This window comes from Pan troglodytes, chromosome 13 (assembly GCF_028858775.2).
Source record: "Pan troglodytes isolate AG18354 chromosome 13, NHGRI_mPanTro3-v2.0_pri, whole genome shotgun sequence".
In the NCBI taxonomy this organism is placed as follows: Eukaryota; Metazoa; Chordata; class Mammalia; order Primates; family Hominidae; genus Pan; species Pan troglodytes.
In genome coordinates, this window is record NC_072411.2 from 87,870,860 (window position 1) to 87,887,536 (window position 16,677).

The 16,677-nt window shown below is 37.4% G+C and overlaps 1 protein-coding gene across 1 annotated transcript in view; it reads left to right on the forward strand.

Moving 5' to 3' along the window:
- The window catches only part of FSIP2 (fibrous sheath interacting protein 2), a 114,510-nt gene extending 103,945 nt beyond the window's left edge, over nt 1–10,565 (forward strand). The window contains exon 24 of the mRNA XM_016950151.4: nt 10,487–10,565. The gene's annotated coding sequence lies outside the window, so the exon portion shown is untranslated. The remainder of the gene's footprint in view (nt 1–10,486) is intronic.
- The last annotated feature ends 6,112 nt before the right edge of the window (nt 10,566–16,677 follow it).

Consider the following 16,677-nt stretch of genomic DNA (forward strand, 5'->3'; position numbering starts at 1 on the left):
CAGAAGGAATGGTACCAGCTCCTCCTTGTACCTCTGGTAGAATTCGGCTGTGAATCCATCTGGTCCTGGACTCTTTTTGGTTGGTAAACTATTGATTATTGCCACAATTTCAGCTCCTGTTATTGGTCTATTCAGAGATTCAACTTCTTCCTGGTTTAGTCTTGGGAGAGTGTATGTGTCGAGGAATTTATCCATTTCTTCTAGATTTTCTAGTTTATTTGCATAGAGGTGTTTGTAGTATTCTCTGATGGTAGTTTGTATTTCTGTGAGATCAGTGGTGATATCCCCTTTATCATTTTTTATTGTCTCTATTTGCTTCTTCTCTCTTTCTTTATTAGTCTTGCTAGTGGTCTATCAATTTTGTTGATCCTTTCAAAAAACCAGCTTCTGGATTCATTGATTTTTTTGAAGGGTCTTTTGTGTCTCTATTTCCTTCAGTTCTGCTCTGATATTAGTTATTTCTTGCCTTCTGCTAGCTTTTGAATGTGTTTGCTCTTGCTTTTCTAGTTCTTTTAATTGTGATGTTAGGGTGTCAATTTTGGATCTTTCCTGCTTTCTCTTGTGGGCATTTAGTGCTATAAATTTCCCTCTACACACTGCTTTGAATGCGTCCCAGAGATTCTGGTATGTTGTGTCTTTGTTCTCGTTGGTTTCAAAGAACATCTTTATTTCTGCCTTCATTTCGTTATGTATCCAGTAGTCATTCAGGAGCAGTTTGTTCAGTTTCCATGTAGTTGAGCGGTTTTGAGTGAGATTCTTAATCCTGAGTTCTAGTTTGATTGCACTGTGGTCTGAGAGATAGTTTGTTATAATTTCTGTTCTTTTACATTTGCTGAGGAGAGCTTTACTTCCAAGTATGTGGTCAATTTTGGAATAGGTGTGGTGTGGTGCTGAAAAAAATGTATATTGTGTTGATTTGGGGTGGAGAGTTCTGTAGATGTCTATTAGGTCCGCTTGGTGCAGAGCTGAGTTCAATTCCTGGGTATCCTTGTTGACTTTCTGTCTCGTTGATCTGTCTAATGTTGACAGTGGGGTGTTAAAGTCTCCCATTATTAATGTGTGGGAGTCTAAGTGTCTTTGCAGGTCACTCAGGACTTGCTTTATGAATCTGGGTGCTCCTGTATTGGGTGCATATATATTTAGGATAGTTAGCTCTTCTTGTTCAATTGATCCCTTTACCATTATGTAATGGCCTTCTTTGTCTCTTTTGATCTTTGTTGGTTTAAAGTCTGTTTTATCAGAGACTAGGATTGCAACCCCTGCCTTTTTTTGTTTTCCATTTGCTTGGTAGATCTTCCTCCATCCTTTTATTTTGAGCCTATGTGTGTCTCTGCACGTGAGATGGGTTTCCTGAATACAGCACACTGATGGGTCTTGACTCTTTATCCAATTTGCCAGTCTGTGTCTTTTAATTGGAGCATTTAGTCCATTTACATTTAAAGTTAATATTGTTATGTGTGAATTTGATCCTGTCATTATGATGTTAGCTGGTTATTTTGCTTGTTAGTTGATGCAGTTTCTTCCTAGTCTTGATGGTCTTTACATTTTGGCATGATTTTGCAGCGGCTGGTACCGGTTGTTCCTTTCCATGTTTAGCGCTTCCTTCAGGAACTCTTTTAGGGCAGGCCTGGTGGTGACAAAATCTCTCAGCATTTGCTTGTCTGTAAAGTATTTTATTTCTCCTTCACTTATGAAGCTTAGTTTGGCTGGATATGAAATTCTGGGTTGAAAATTCTTTTCTTTAAGAATGTTGAATATTGGCCCCCACTGTCTTCTGGCTTGTAGGGTTTCTGCCGAGAGATCCGCTGTTAGTCTGATGGGCTTCCCTTTGAGGGTAACCCGACCTTTCTCTCTGGCTGCCCTTAACATTTTTTCCTTCATTTCAACTTTGGTGAATCTGACAATTATGTGTCTTGGAGTTGCTCTTCTCGAGGAGTATCTTTGTGGCGTTCTCTGTATTTCCTGAATCTGAACGTTGGCCTGCCTTGCTAGATTGGGGAAGTTCTCCTGGATAATATCCTGCAGAGTGTTTTCCAACTTGGTTCCATTCTCCCCATCACTTTCAGGTACACCAATCAGACGTAGATTTGGTCTTTTCACATAGTCCCCTATTTCTTGGAGGCTTTGCTCATTTCTTTGTATTCTTTTTTCTCTAAACTTCCCTTCTCACTCATTTCATTCATTTCATCTTCCATTGCTGATACCCTTTCTTCCAGTTGATCGCATCGGCTCCTGAGGCTTCTGCATTCTTCACGTAGTTCTCGAGCCTTGGTTTTCAGCTTCATCAGCTCCTTTAAGCACTTCTCTGTATTGGTTATTCTAGTTACACATTCTGCTAAATTTTTTTCAAAGTTTTCAACTTCTTTGCCTTTGGTTTGAATGTCCTCCCGTAGCTCAGAGTAATTTGATCGTCTGAAGCCTTCTTCTCTCAGCTCGTCAAAGTCATTCTCCATCCAGCTTTGTTCCGTTGCTGGTGAGGAACTGCGTTCCTTTGGAGGAGGAGAGGCGCTCTGCTTTTTAGAGTTTCCAGTTTTTCTGTTCTGTTTTTTCCCCATCTTTGTGGTTTTATCTACTTTTGGTCTTTGATGATGGTGATGTACAGATGGGTTTTTGGTGTGGATGTCCTTTCTGTTTGTTAGTTTTCCTTCTAACAGACAGGACCCTCAGCTGCAGGTCTGTTGGAATACCCTGCTGTGTGAGGTGTCAGTGTGCCCCTTCTGGGGGGTGCCTCCCAGTTAGGCTGCTCGGGGGTCAGGGGTCAGGGACCCACTTGAGGAGGCAGTCTGCCGGGTCTCAGATCTCCAGCTGTGTGCTGGGAGAACCACTGCTCTCTTCAAAGCTGTCAGACAGGGACATTTAAGTCTGCAGAGGTTACTGCTGTCTTTTTATTTGTCTGTGCCCTGCCCCCGGAAGTGGAGCCTACAGAGGCAGGCAGGCCTCCTTGAGCTGTGGTGGTCTCCACCCAGTTGGAGCTTCTGGGCTGCATTGTTTACCTAAGCAAGCCTGGGCAATGGCGGGCGCCCCTCCCCCAGCCTCGCTGCCGCCTTGCAGTTTGATCTCAGACTGCTGTGCTAGCAATCAGCGAGATTCCGTGGGCGTAGGACCCTCCGAGCCAGGTGTGGGATATAATCTCCTGGTGCGCCGTTTTTTAAGCTGGTCTGAAAAGCGCAATATTCGGGTGGGAGTGACCCGATTTTCCAGGTGCATCTGTCACCCCTTTCTTTGACTCAGAAAGGGGACTCCCTGACCCCTTGCACTTCCCAAGTGAGGCAATGCCTCGCCCTGCTTCGGCTCGCGTACAGTGCGCGCACCCACTGGCCTGCACCGTCTGGCACTCCCTAGTGAGATGAACCCAGTACCTCAGATGGAAATGCAGAAATCACCCGTCTTCTGCGTCGCTCACGCTGGGAGCTGTAGACCGGAGCTGTTCCTATTCGGCCATCTTGGCTCCTCCGGAACTCATCCTTCTTTATGGCTGCTTAGTATTCCATGGTATAGATGTGCCAAAATTTCTTTATCCAGTCTATCATTAATGGCCATTAGGGTTGGTTCCAAGTCTTTGCTATTGTCAACAGTGTCGCAATAAACATACATGTGCATGTGTCTTTATATTAGAATGATTTATAATCCTTTGGGTATATACCCAGTATTGGGATTTCTGGGTCAAATGGTATTTCTAGTTCTAGATCCTTGAGGAATCGCCACACTGTCTTCCACAATGGTTGAACTAATTTGCACTCCCAGCAGTGTAAAAGTGTTCCTATTTCTCCACATCCTCTCCAGCATCTGTTGTTTCCTGACTTCTTAATGACTGCCATTATAACAGGTGTGAGATGGTATCTCAATGTGGTTTTGATTTGCATTTCTCTAATGACCAGTGATGATGAGCCTTTTTTCATGTCTGTTGGCTGCATAAATGTCTTCTTTTGAGGAGTGTCTGTTCATATCCTTCACCCACTTTTTGATAGGGGTGTTTCTTTTTTTCTTATAAATTTGTTTAAGTTCTTTGTAGATTCTAGATATTAGCCCTTTGTCAGATGGATAGATTGCAAAAAATTTCTCCCATTCTGTAAGCTGCATGTTCACTCTGATGATAGTTTCTTTTGCTATACAGAAGCTCTTTGGATTAATTAGATCCCATTTGTCTATCTTGGCATTTGTTGCCATTGCTTTCAGTGTTTTAGTCATGAAGTCTTTTCCCATGCCTATGTCCTGAATCGTATTGCCTAGGTTTTCTTCTAGGGTTTTTTGTGGTTTTAGGTCTTACATTTAAGTCTTTGATCCATCTTGAGTTAATTTTTGTATAAGGTGTAAGGAAGGGATCCAGTTTCAGCTTTCTGCATATGGCTAGCCAGTCTTCCCAACACCATTTATTAAATAGGAAATCCGTTCCCCATTGGTCGTTTTTGTCAGGTTTGTTAAAGATCAAATGGTTGTAGATGTGTGGTGTTATTTCTGAGGTCTCTGTTCTGTTCCATTGGTCTATATCTCTGTTTTGGTACCAGTACCCTGCTGTTTTGGTTACTGTAGCCTTGTAGTATAGTTAGAAGTCAGGTAGCGTGATGCCTCCAGTTTTGCTCTTTTTGCTTAGGATTGTCTTGGCTATGTGGGCTCTTTTTTGGCTCTATATGAAATTTGAAGTGTTTTTTTCCAATTCGGTGAAGAAAGTCAATGGTAGCTTGATGGGGATAGCATTGAGTCTATAAATTACTTAGGGCAGTATAGCCATTTTCATGATGTTGCTTCTTCCTATCCATGAGCATGGAATGTTTTTCCATTTGTTTGTGTCCTCTCAAATTTCCCTGAGCAGTGGTTTGTAGTTCTCCTTGAAGAGGTCCTTCACATCCCTTGTAAGTTGTATCTCTAGGTAATTTATTGTCTTTGTGGCAAACATCAGAGCAGAACTGAAGGAGATAGAGACATAAAAAGCCCTTCAAAAAAAAAATCAATGAATCCAGGATCTGTTTTTTTTAAAAGATCAACAAATAGACCACTAGCCAAACTAATAGAGATAAAAAGAGAGAAGAATCAAGTAGATACGGTAAAAAATGATAAAGGGGATATCACCACCGGTCCCACAGAAATACAAACTACCATCAGAGAATACTATAAACACCACTATGCAAATAAATTAGAAAATCTAGAAGAAATGGATGAATTTCTGGACACATACACCCTCCCAAGACTAAACCAGGAAGAAGTTGAATCCCTGAATAGACCAATAACAAGTTCTGAAATTGAGGCAGCAATTAATAGCCTACCAACCAAAAAAAAAAAAGTCCAGGACCAGACAGATTCACAGCTGAATTCTACCAGAGGTACAAAGTGGAGCTGGTACCATTCCTTCTGAAACTATTCCAAACAATAGAAAAAGAGAGAATCCTCCCTGACTCATTTTATGAGGTCAGCATCATCCTGATACCAAAACCTGGCAGAGACATAACAAAAAAAGAAAATTTCAGTCCAATATCCCTGATGAATATCGATGTGAATATCCTCAATAAAATACTGGCAAACCAAATCCAGCAGCACATCAAAAAGCTTATCCACCATGGTCAAGTCGGCTTCATCCTTGGGATGCAAGGCTGGTTTAACATGCCCAAATCAATAAATATAATCCATCACATAAGCAGAACCAATGACAAACACCACATGATTATCTCAATAGATGCAGAAAAGGCCTTAGATAAAATTCAACAGCGCTTCATGCTAAAAACTCTCAATGAACTAGGTATTGATGGAACATAACTCAAAATAATAAGAGCTATTTGATGACAAACCCACAGCTAATATCATAGTGAACGGGCAAAAACTGGAAGCATTCCCTTTGAAAACCGGCACAAGACAAGGATGCCCTCTCTCACCACTCCTATTCAACATAGTATTGGAAGTTCCGGCCAGGGCAATCAGGCAAGAGAAAGAAATAAAAAGTATTTAATTAGGAAAAGAGGAAGTCAAATTGTCTCTGTTTGCAGATGACATGATTGTACATTTAGAAAACCCCATTGTCTCAGCCCAAAATCTCCTTAAGATTGTAAGCAGATTTTTCATTAAAACTTTGGAGGTCAGAGTGCAAGGGGTCAGTATACTGAAACTGCTAAAGGAGAAAAAAAAAAAAGCCAAGCAAAAAGTCTATACCCAGCAAAATTGTCCTTCAAATGTGACAAAGAAAATTAAGACATATTCATATGAACAAAAGCTAAAGAATTTTCTTACCACTAGACCTACTCTGCAAGAAATGCTCAAGGAAGTCCTGCAGGATGAAAAGAAAAGACAATAGACAGTAATTCAAAGCCATACGAAGAAATAAAATGTACATAAACATAAATACATTGGAAATTATAAAAGCTAGTATTAATGTAACATTTATAATACCATCTTAGTTTTCTACATGATTTAAGGTACTAACGTATTTTAAAAACAATTGTCTAAAAGCTAGTACTATTGTAACTTTGGTTTATAACTTCACATTTATACTTTAAGAGAAGAATGCATTTAAAATATCACCTTATACTTTTAGACCCACAATGCATAAAGGTGTAACTTTGTGACAATAACTGAAAGTGATAGGGACAAAACAATAACAGAGCAGAGATTTTGTAAATCACTGAAGTTAAAATAGTATAATTCTAATTAAGGTATTGTAATTTTAGAATGTTAAATGTAATCTTTATGGTGACTAGAAAGAAAATACCTTAAAATACAAAAGTAAATGAAAAAGAAAGTTAAATATTTCATAACAAAAAATTAAACATAAAAAACAGTGATGCAGGAAATGAGGGACAAAGAAGTGATAAATCATATAGAAAACAAATAGCAAAATGACAGAAGTATGTCTTTCCTTATCAGTCACTACTTTAAGTGTAAATGAATCAAACTGTTTCAAATCAAAAGACAAAGACTGACAGACTAGATTTAAGAAAACATGATTCAATTTTATACTGTCTACAAGAGACTCCCTTTAGTATCAAAGACACAAATAGATTGAAAGTTGTGACATAGGCGACAACATGGATGAAGCTTGAGCACATTATGCAAAGTGAGGTAAGCCAGTCACATAAACACAAAAACTGTATGAATTCACATAAATGAGATACTTAGAGTCTTAGCTGAAATTATAGAGACAGAACGTAGAATGGTGGTTGGCAAGGGCTGGAGGGCTTAGCATGAAAAGATATTGTTTAATGGGTTAAGTTTCAGTTTTACAAGACAAAAAGTGTTAAGGAGATGGATGGTGGTTGTCTTAGTCCATTTAGTGTTGCTATAACAGAAAACCTGAAGCTGGGAAATTTATAAAGAAAAGATTGTTTCACTCATGGTTCTTCATGTTGGGAAGTTTAAGCGCATAGTCCTGGCTTCTGGCAAGAGTCTTTCTGCTGCATTATAACATGAGAAAGAAGATCACCTGGGAAGTGGACACATGCAAAGAGGCAAAATGCAAGGGGCATCCTGGGTTTGTTACAACCCATTCTCACAGGAACCAATCCATTATTGCAAGAACTAGTCCAGCCTCACCAGAATGTGAACATACTACCATAGGAATGGCACCAAGCCATTTATGAGGGATCTTCCCCCATGGCAAAAATACCTCCCAAGTGTCCCTACCTCCCAACACCATCATGTTGGGTATCAAATTTTAACAAAAATTGTGGTGACAACAAACCACATTTGAACCATAGCATTCTACCCCTGGCTGCCCAACACTCATGTTCTTCTCACATACAAAATACCCTCATGTTGCAGGTCTGCAGACAGCACCATGTGGAAATCTCCAAGACTTACCATTTGGGCCTCCAGAGCAGTGATCTGAGCTGTACTTGGGGCCATTTGAGCCACAGATGCTTCAGTCAGAATGGCCAGGATGCAAGGAGCACTGTTTTAGGCAGCACAGGGTGTTGGAACCATGGGCCTGTCCCCCAGAGTCATTCTGTCTTCCCAGACCCCTGTAATGGGGAGGGTAATCTCAAAGGCTTTTGAAATGCCTTTACTCCCTCTTATCTATTGCTTTGACTATTAACATCTGGTTCCCTTTTATTCATGAAATCTCTTAAGAAAGTGATTGCTCAGTTGTATCCTTTGATTTCTCCCCTGCAAATGCTCTTTTCTTTACCACATGGTCAGACTGAATTTCCCAAATCTTTATTTTCTGCTTCCCTTTTAATTATCAGTTCTGCCTTTAGGTCATTTCTTTACTGCTGTAACTGATCATAAGCCATTAAAAGTAGCAACTATATTGCTTATTGAGTACTTTGATATTTAGAAATTTCTTTCACCAGGTATTCTAGTTTGGTCTTTTACAAATCCTTAGGGCATGAACACAATGCAACCATGTTTTTTACAACTGTATAACAAGGATAACCTTTGCTCATTTTACAAATAACTACTTCTCATCTGGTCAAAATTTACCTCATATTTAGCCTTCTTCTGAGCCTGCTCCAGCATCACCCTTAATGCTTTATTCATAACAATACAGTCTTTTTTCTGGCCGGATCCTCCAAACTTTTCTAACCTCTACCCATTACCCAGTTCCTAAGACATTTCCACATTTTCAAGTTATCTGTATAGCAATACCCACTCCTTGGCACCAATTTTATGCTTTTGTCAATTTTGTGTTTCTATAGTAGAATGCTTAAAGCTGGGTAATTTATAAAGAAAACAGAATTATCTATCTCACAGTTCTGCAGGATGGGAAGTTCAAAGACATGGCCCTGGCTTCTGGTAAGACCTTTTGTGCTATCTCATAACATGGCGGAGAAGATCAAAGGGGAAGTGGACACATGCAAAGAAGCAAAACACAAAAAGTGTCCTGGCTTTATAACAACCCACTCTCACAGAAATTACTCCATTTTTACAAGAACTAATCTAGTCTTGCCAGAGTAAGAATGCACTACTGGCCAGGTGCAGTGGCTCACGCCTGTAATCCCCGCACTGTAATCCCAGGCCGAGGCAGGTAGATCACTTGAGGTCAGGAGTTTGAGATCAGCCTGGGCAACATGGCGAAACCCCATCTCTACTAAAAATACAAAATAAAAAACATTAGCAGGGCATGGTGGCATGCACCTGTAATCCCAGCTATTCAGGAGGCTGAAGCAGGAGAATTCCTTGAACCTGGGAGGCAGAGGTTGCAGTGAGCCGAGATTGCACCACTACACTCCAGCCTGGGTGACAGAGTGAGACTTCATCTCAAAAAAAAAAAAAGAAAAATGCACATGAAAATAATAACAAGTCATTTATGAAGGACCCACTCCCATGACCCAAGCACCTTTTACTTGGCCTCACTTCCCATCACTACAACACTAGGGATAGAATTTTAACATGAATTTTGAGGGGAGAAATTTATTGAAAAACTATAGTAGTGGTGATAGCTGCACAATATTATGAATGTATTTAATACCACTGACATATAAACTTTTAATATGATTCCAATTGTACATTTTATGTTATGTGTATTTTACTACAATTTTATAAATTTGGAAAAAAGGCAATCATAAAAGCAGTGTCAGAAGAGACTCCTCATGTTCATGTACAAGGATTCTCAATAATATTTAAAGTTGTTAAAAAATTGTCGACTAAGAATTCTATGCCTCATAATTTCTTATAAGATACGCTTAAAAGTTGAAGGAGCTTGTTAGCACTAGACTTCTCCTGTAAGAAATGACAAAGGGAGTCCTGCAAGTTAAAATGAAAGTCACTAGACAGTAAGTCAAAGCCACATGAATAAATAAAATTCTGGCAAAGGCAAATACATAAATAAATACATAAGTAATAAAATACTTTTATTAAAAATAAAAGATATTATATTTTTGATTTCTAATTACATTTTTCATTTTCTACAGAATTTAAAAGGCAAACTTATGAAAATAATTATAAATCTAAGGTGTTGTCCACACAATATATTCAAAAGCCATTTGTGACAATATACAGGGAAATGGGGAAGATTAAGCTGTATAGGAGCAGAAATTCCCCATGCTACTGAAGTTAAATTGAGAGCAATTAAATTGTATGTTATAAATTACAATGTTAAATGTAATCTCCGTAGTATACATTAAGACAATATTCAAAATAAATATATGAAATAAAATGAGAAAGGAATCAAACTACAAAAAAATCAACTAAACACAAAAGAAGATAGTGTTCTTAGTTCATTTGGGCCGCTATAACAAAAATATTTTAGATGGGGTAATCTATAAACAAAAGATTTTTCCACAGTTCTGGAAAGCAGAAAGTCTGTGATCAAGGCACCAGCAGATTAGGTGTCTGGTGAGGGCTTGCTCTCTGCCTCAAAGTGGTACTCTCTTCTTGTATCCTCACATGGCAGAAGGGCCAAATGCTGTACCCTCAGATGGCAAAATGAGCAAAGCAGTCCATGAAATGTCTTTTATAAGAGCACAAATTTCATTCATAAAATTTGCTCTCTCGGGCATCCTTTAAAATTTAGGTGGAAGTAGCCATACCCCTAAAACTCTCTAACTCTGTGTATCTCCAGAATAAGCATTACACTGATGCCAGCATGGATTACTACAATGTGCCTTCCAAAGGGGAAGCCGCTGTGGCCTGCACTGCACCTTGGTCTACTTGAGCCACATCTGGGACAACTAAGGAGCACTATACCAGAATGTGGGGAGCAGAGACTTAGGTAAAGTACCAGGAGTACCCAAGACTCCCCTTTTGTCATTGTTTTGCCCGTAGGCCTTGGCACTCTGAGCCTGCGATGGGAGGGGCAGCATCAATTATCTGCAAAATGCCTTCAGGATCATTTTTTCACTGTCATGATAAATAACTACTGGCTTCCTTCTGTTTATATTAATGTTATCAAATGTTTGTTCAGTCACACCCTTTAGAAGTCAATAAAAGTCATGCTACACCGTCAACACTATGCTTAGATGTATCTTTCTCCAAATACCCTATTTCATCACTCACAAGTTCTACTTTCCATAAAACACCAGAGCATAAACAAAATTTAGCCAAGTTTTTGCCACGTTAAAACAAGGATGTCCTTCTAGTTTCGAATGACATGTTTCCCATTGCCATACAAGACTTCATTACCTTCATTGTCCATATTCCTATCAAATTTTCCTCATAACCTTTCAGATAGTCTCTAAGATTCTGGCATTCTCCACAACTCTATTCTCCTGGGCCCTCACCAGAATCAACCTTAACACTCTGTTTTTTGCAAATGTACCACATAACTCTTCCGGAATTATTTATTATCCAGTTCTACGGCTGCTGGAACATTTTTAGGTATTTATTACAGCAGCACGCTGCTTCTTGGTACCCATTTTTGTCTCGGGTGTTGGCTACTGTAAAAAAATACCTTCGACTAGAAAATTTATGAAAAACAGAAATTTATTGCTCATAGTTCTGGAGACTGGGAAGTCTAAGATAAAGGTGCCAGCAGATTTAGTGTCTGGCGAGGGCTTCATAGATGGAGCCTTGCTAGTGTCCTCACATGGTAAAAAGGTCAGAAGGTTCTCTCAAGCCCCTTTTATAAGGGCACTAGACTCATTTATGAGAGCAGAGCATTTATGACTTAATTTTCTCCCAAAGGCCCCAGTTCTTAATGCTACCAAAATGGGGATTAAGTTTCACCATGAATTTTGGAAGGACATAAATATTCAGACAATATCACCAGTGTGTTAGGCCATTTTTGAGTTGCTATAAAAAAATGCCTGAGATTCAGGGTTTAATTTGTCATACATTTCTGCAGGCTGTACAAGTATAGGACCAACATCGGCTCAGCTCCTTGTGAGGGCTCAGGAAGCTGACCATCATGGCTGAAGGCAAAGGGAAGCCAGCATATCACATGGCAAGAGCAGGAGCAAGAGAGAGAGAGAGAGTAGGAAGATACTACACTCTTTTAAATAACCAGATCTCGTGTAACTGCCAGAGTGATAATTCACTGATCACCAAAGGGATAAGGCTAAGCCATTCATGAGAGATCTACCCCCATGACCCAAACACTTCCCACAAGGCCCCAACTGCAACACTGGGAATTAAATTTCAACAAGATTTAGAGGTGACAACATCCAAATTATATCAAGCAGTAATGGGAAAAATTAGGGGGGGGAAGCTACCAGACATACAGAAAACAAATAGTAAAATGGTAAAAGTTCTTCTTTATTAGTAATTACTTCAAATGTAAATATATGAAAGTCTTCAATCAAAAGACAGAAATTAGCAGAATAACAAAAGACACACAAAAAAAACATGATCCAACTATATGCTGCCTTACTTTGGATCCAAAGAAACAAATTTTTCAAAAAAGAATGGAATAACACATTCCACAAAAATATTAACCCAAAGAAACTTTGGGTGGCTATACTAATATCACACAAAATAGACTTTTGGTCACCTACTGTTCCAAGACCAAAGAATGACACTACATATTGATGAAATGGTCAGAATTCAGTGGATAAATAGTTCTTAAATACGTTCAATATACCACTTTCAATAATGAATAAACATCTAGACTGACCAATAAGTAATTAGAGGATCTTGAACAAAACTATAAACCAATGAGACCTAGTAGATATATAGAACATTTCCCTCAACAACAGCAGAATACACAAGTGTACCTAGAACATTCTTCAGAATAGACCATATGTTATGTCACAAAACACACCTCCATAAATTTTAAAATGTAGAATTTTACAAAGTAGCATTTCTAAACAAAATGAAATGATGTTAGTTATCAATAAGTATAGGAAAAATGAAAAATTTAACAAATATTTGAAAGTTAAACAACACACTATTAATCAATAGAGTCAAAGAAGAGATCACAATGGGGGTCAGGAAATTCATATAAATTTTTAGAAAAATTATAATAAATAGTAACAAAACATAACAAAGCTTGTGGAATGCAGCAAAGGCAGTGCTCACTGGGAAATTTATAGCAGTAAATGTCTACATTAATTAATAATATATATAAAATCAATAACCTTAACATTACATGTTGAGGTAGAAAAAGAAGAGCAAAATAAACTCAAAGCTATTCAAAAGAATGAAATAAGGGATTAGAGTAGAGATAAATAAAGTAGAGAATAGAGAAATAATAAAATCAATGAAGTAGAAAATATCAACACAATTGACAAACCTTTAGCTAGACTGACGAAATGTTGAGTAAACTTTATCACTAATGTGATGCTAGCTTCAGAATTTTTATAAATCTCCTTTATTATATTGATGAAGTTTCTTTATTTTTCTAGTTTCCTGATGGTTCCTGCCATGAAAGAGTAGTAGTTCTTGTCAAATGTCTTTTCTGCCTCAATTGAGATGACCATGTTGTTTTTCCTCTTAATTGTATCAATGTGGCGTGTATTAGTTTCCTAGGGCTATTATAACAAAGTACCACAAATTAAATGGGTGAAAAAATATAAATCTATTGTCCCAGTTCTAGAGACAAGAATGCTGAGATCAAAGTGCTGGTATGATTGTGCTCACTCTGGAGGCACAGGAAAGTATATGTTCCAGGCTTCTCTCCAAGCTTCTGGTAGCTGCTTGTCTTGACACAAGTATTCACATGGTATTTTCCTTTTGGTGTGTGTCTTTCTCTTCACATGACATTCCTTTTTAATAAGAACATCAGTTACATTGGTTTAGGGACCCACCTATTCCAGTGTGACTTCATCTTAACTAGTAATTACATCAACAAGGACTCTATTTCCCAATAAAGCCACATTATAAGTTACTGGGGATTGAAACTTTAACTATTTTGAAGGAGTGCTATTAACCCCTACCATGGTGTGTTAAATTGATTGGTTTTCTTAATTTGAACAACCCTTGCATTTCTGGGATAAACCCCACTGAGTTGTAGTTTAAAATCTTTTTAATATGCTGTCAAATTTAGTTTTATAGCATTTTTGTTAGTTTTCTTCCTATCTATTTTCACAAGAAATATCAGTGTTTAATTTTGTTTTCTTGTAATGTTTTTATATGGCTTAATATCTAGGTAATGCTGACCTCCTAGAATGAATTAAGAAGTGTTCTTTCCTCTTTTATTTTCTTAAGATTTTGAGATGAATTGGTGTTAATTTTTTCTTAAATGTTTGGTATAATTCACCAGTGAAGTCATCTCTTCCTGGACTTTTCTTTGTTGGAAAGTTTTAATGTTTAACCACAGTTATTCAACAACTTATTACAAATTTCAACCAGAACAATTAGACATTTACAAAAATGAAATGCATCGAAATTGGAGAGGAAGAAGTCAAACTGTGTCTATTTTCAGATGAGAAGAAAAATTCTGTGTATATAGCAAATCCAAAAGAATCCACAAAAAGGCTAAAAGAGCTAACAAACGAATTCAGCAAATGTCCATTATGCAAGATACACACAAGCGCACACACACACACACACACACAAATTATGTTTCTACGGACCTGAAATAAATATTTTTTAATGTAAGAATGTATATTAGTCCATTTTGCATTGTTGTAAAAGATACTGGGTAATTTATAAAGAAGAGAGTTTTATTTGGCTGAAGGTTCTGCAGGCTATACATGCATGGCACTAGCATCTCCTCAGCTTCTGGTGAGTTCTCAGGAAAGTTTGACTCATAGTAGAAGGCAAAGGGAGAGCAGGTGTGCCACATGGCATAAAAGGGAATGAGACATGCCAGCCTCATGTAAACAACAAAATCTCACATAAACTCATTACTGTGGGGAAGGCACCAAGCCATTCGTGAGGAATTCACCTCCATAACCCAAACACCTCCCACCAGGCCCTAGATCAAATGTCAATATGAGGTTTGGAGGGGACAAACATCCAAACTATACTAGAAAGTAATTCCATTTACAATAACATCTAAAAAAATAAAATACATGGGAATAAATTTAAAGAGATGAAAGGCACTACAAAGAATACATCATTGCTGAAAGAAATTAAAGAAGAGCTAAATAAATGGAAAGACATCCTTAGTTCATGGGTAGGAAGATTCAATATTATTAAGATGTCAATATTACTCAAAGTGATCTACAGATTCAACATAATTCCTAGCAAAATTCCAATAGCTTTTTTATGCAGAAATAAAAAAGCTAATGCTTACATTCATAAGAAACTATACAGGGTCCCAAATAGCCAGACCTTGAAAAAGAAGGACATTGTGAGAGGAATCACACTTCCCAATCTCAAACCTTTTTACAAAGTTACAGTAATCAAAACTGTATAGTAATGGTATATCAAAGAACAATATCAAGAGAGTGAAAAGACAATTTACAGAATGGGTGAAAATATTTTCAAATCATACATCTGATAAAGGTATAAAATCCAAAATATATTGTAAAAACTCCTACAACTCAACAACAAAAAGGAAAAAACAACTGGGCAAAGGAGATGAATAGACATTTTTCCAGAGGAAATATACAAATGAGCAAAAAGCACATGCTATGATGTTCAACACTATTGGGAAATTCAAATCAAAACCACAATGAGTTACCACTTCATGCAGACTAGAATAACTACTAAAAATAAATAAACAAAATAAAAATAAAAACAGAAAATAAGTTTTGTCAAGTATGTGGAGAAATTGGAACACATATATTGCTAAATGCAGGCTAAATGCAGAATTATTACATGACCTAGCAATTCCACTTCTAGGCATATACCGAAAAGAAGGGAAAATATAAACTCAATCAAATATTTATACATTAATGCTCCTTGGAGTATTATTTGCAATAGCCAAAAGGTGAAAACAACCCAAAAATCTATCATCAAGTGAATGGACAAAAAAAAAGTCATATATACATACAATGGAATATTATTTAGCCATCAAAAGGAATGAAGCCCTAATACATACTACGACATAGATGAACCTTCAGAACATTATGCTAAGTAAAATAAGCCAGATGTAAATGATAAATATATAATTTCATTTAAATGAGATATCTAAAATAGCAAACTTGCAGACAGAAAGTTGATGAGAGGTTACCAGGGGCTAAGTTCGAGGGTAAGAACAGAAAGTTACTGCTTAATAGACGGAGTTTCTGTTTGGAATGATGAAAAAGTTTTGGAAGTGTTGATTGCTGCACAACACTATGAACATAATGCTACCGAATTTTACAATTAAAAATGGTTAAAATGGCAAGTATTGCCACAATAAAATTTAAAAAAAATCCTCAACTTCTTGGGAAACTGAAGACAGTTGTATTTATTAAGGACAGGACATAACACAATTGAATTGAGAAGAGCATCACTAAATGGAAAGAGTTACTTATTAGGCTGAGTAATGCTGGCTCCTAGAATGAGTTAAGAAGAAAAGAAAACAAAAGACCTATCTCATTGAGTAATCTAGATAATTGGATGTAAAATTCTTAGAGGTAAATGAGAAAAGTAGTGATGAGAATAAATGAGTGTGTAGTGAGACATTATCAACTGCCTTCCTTAAACTGGGCTCTGGTAATGGGAATATAGTAAAACTGACTGACATTTTAATCCTCATTGGCTGTGTAGGAGAAATGTGATCTCTTGGTTTCTATAGCTCTTTGTCATGAAATTTATTATCGTAGCACAGTAGGAGCACAAAGGTGCTAGTAATCAGCATATCAGATAAATGAATCTTTACTATAGTTTTAAATCCTCAAAGTTAATGTTCCACAGTAATACTGTTCATATTTTAACATTAATTAGACTTTAAACTTTAGACTTCTTTCACTTTATCTTATTTTGCTTTTATTATATAAGCTC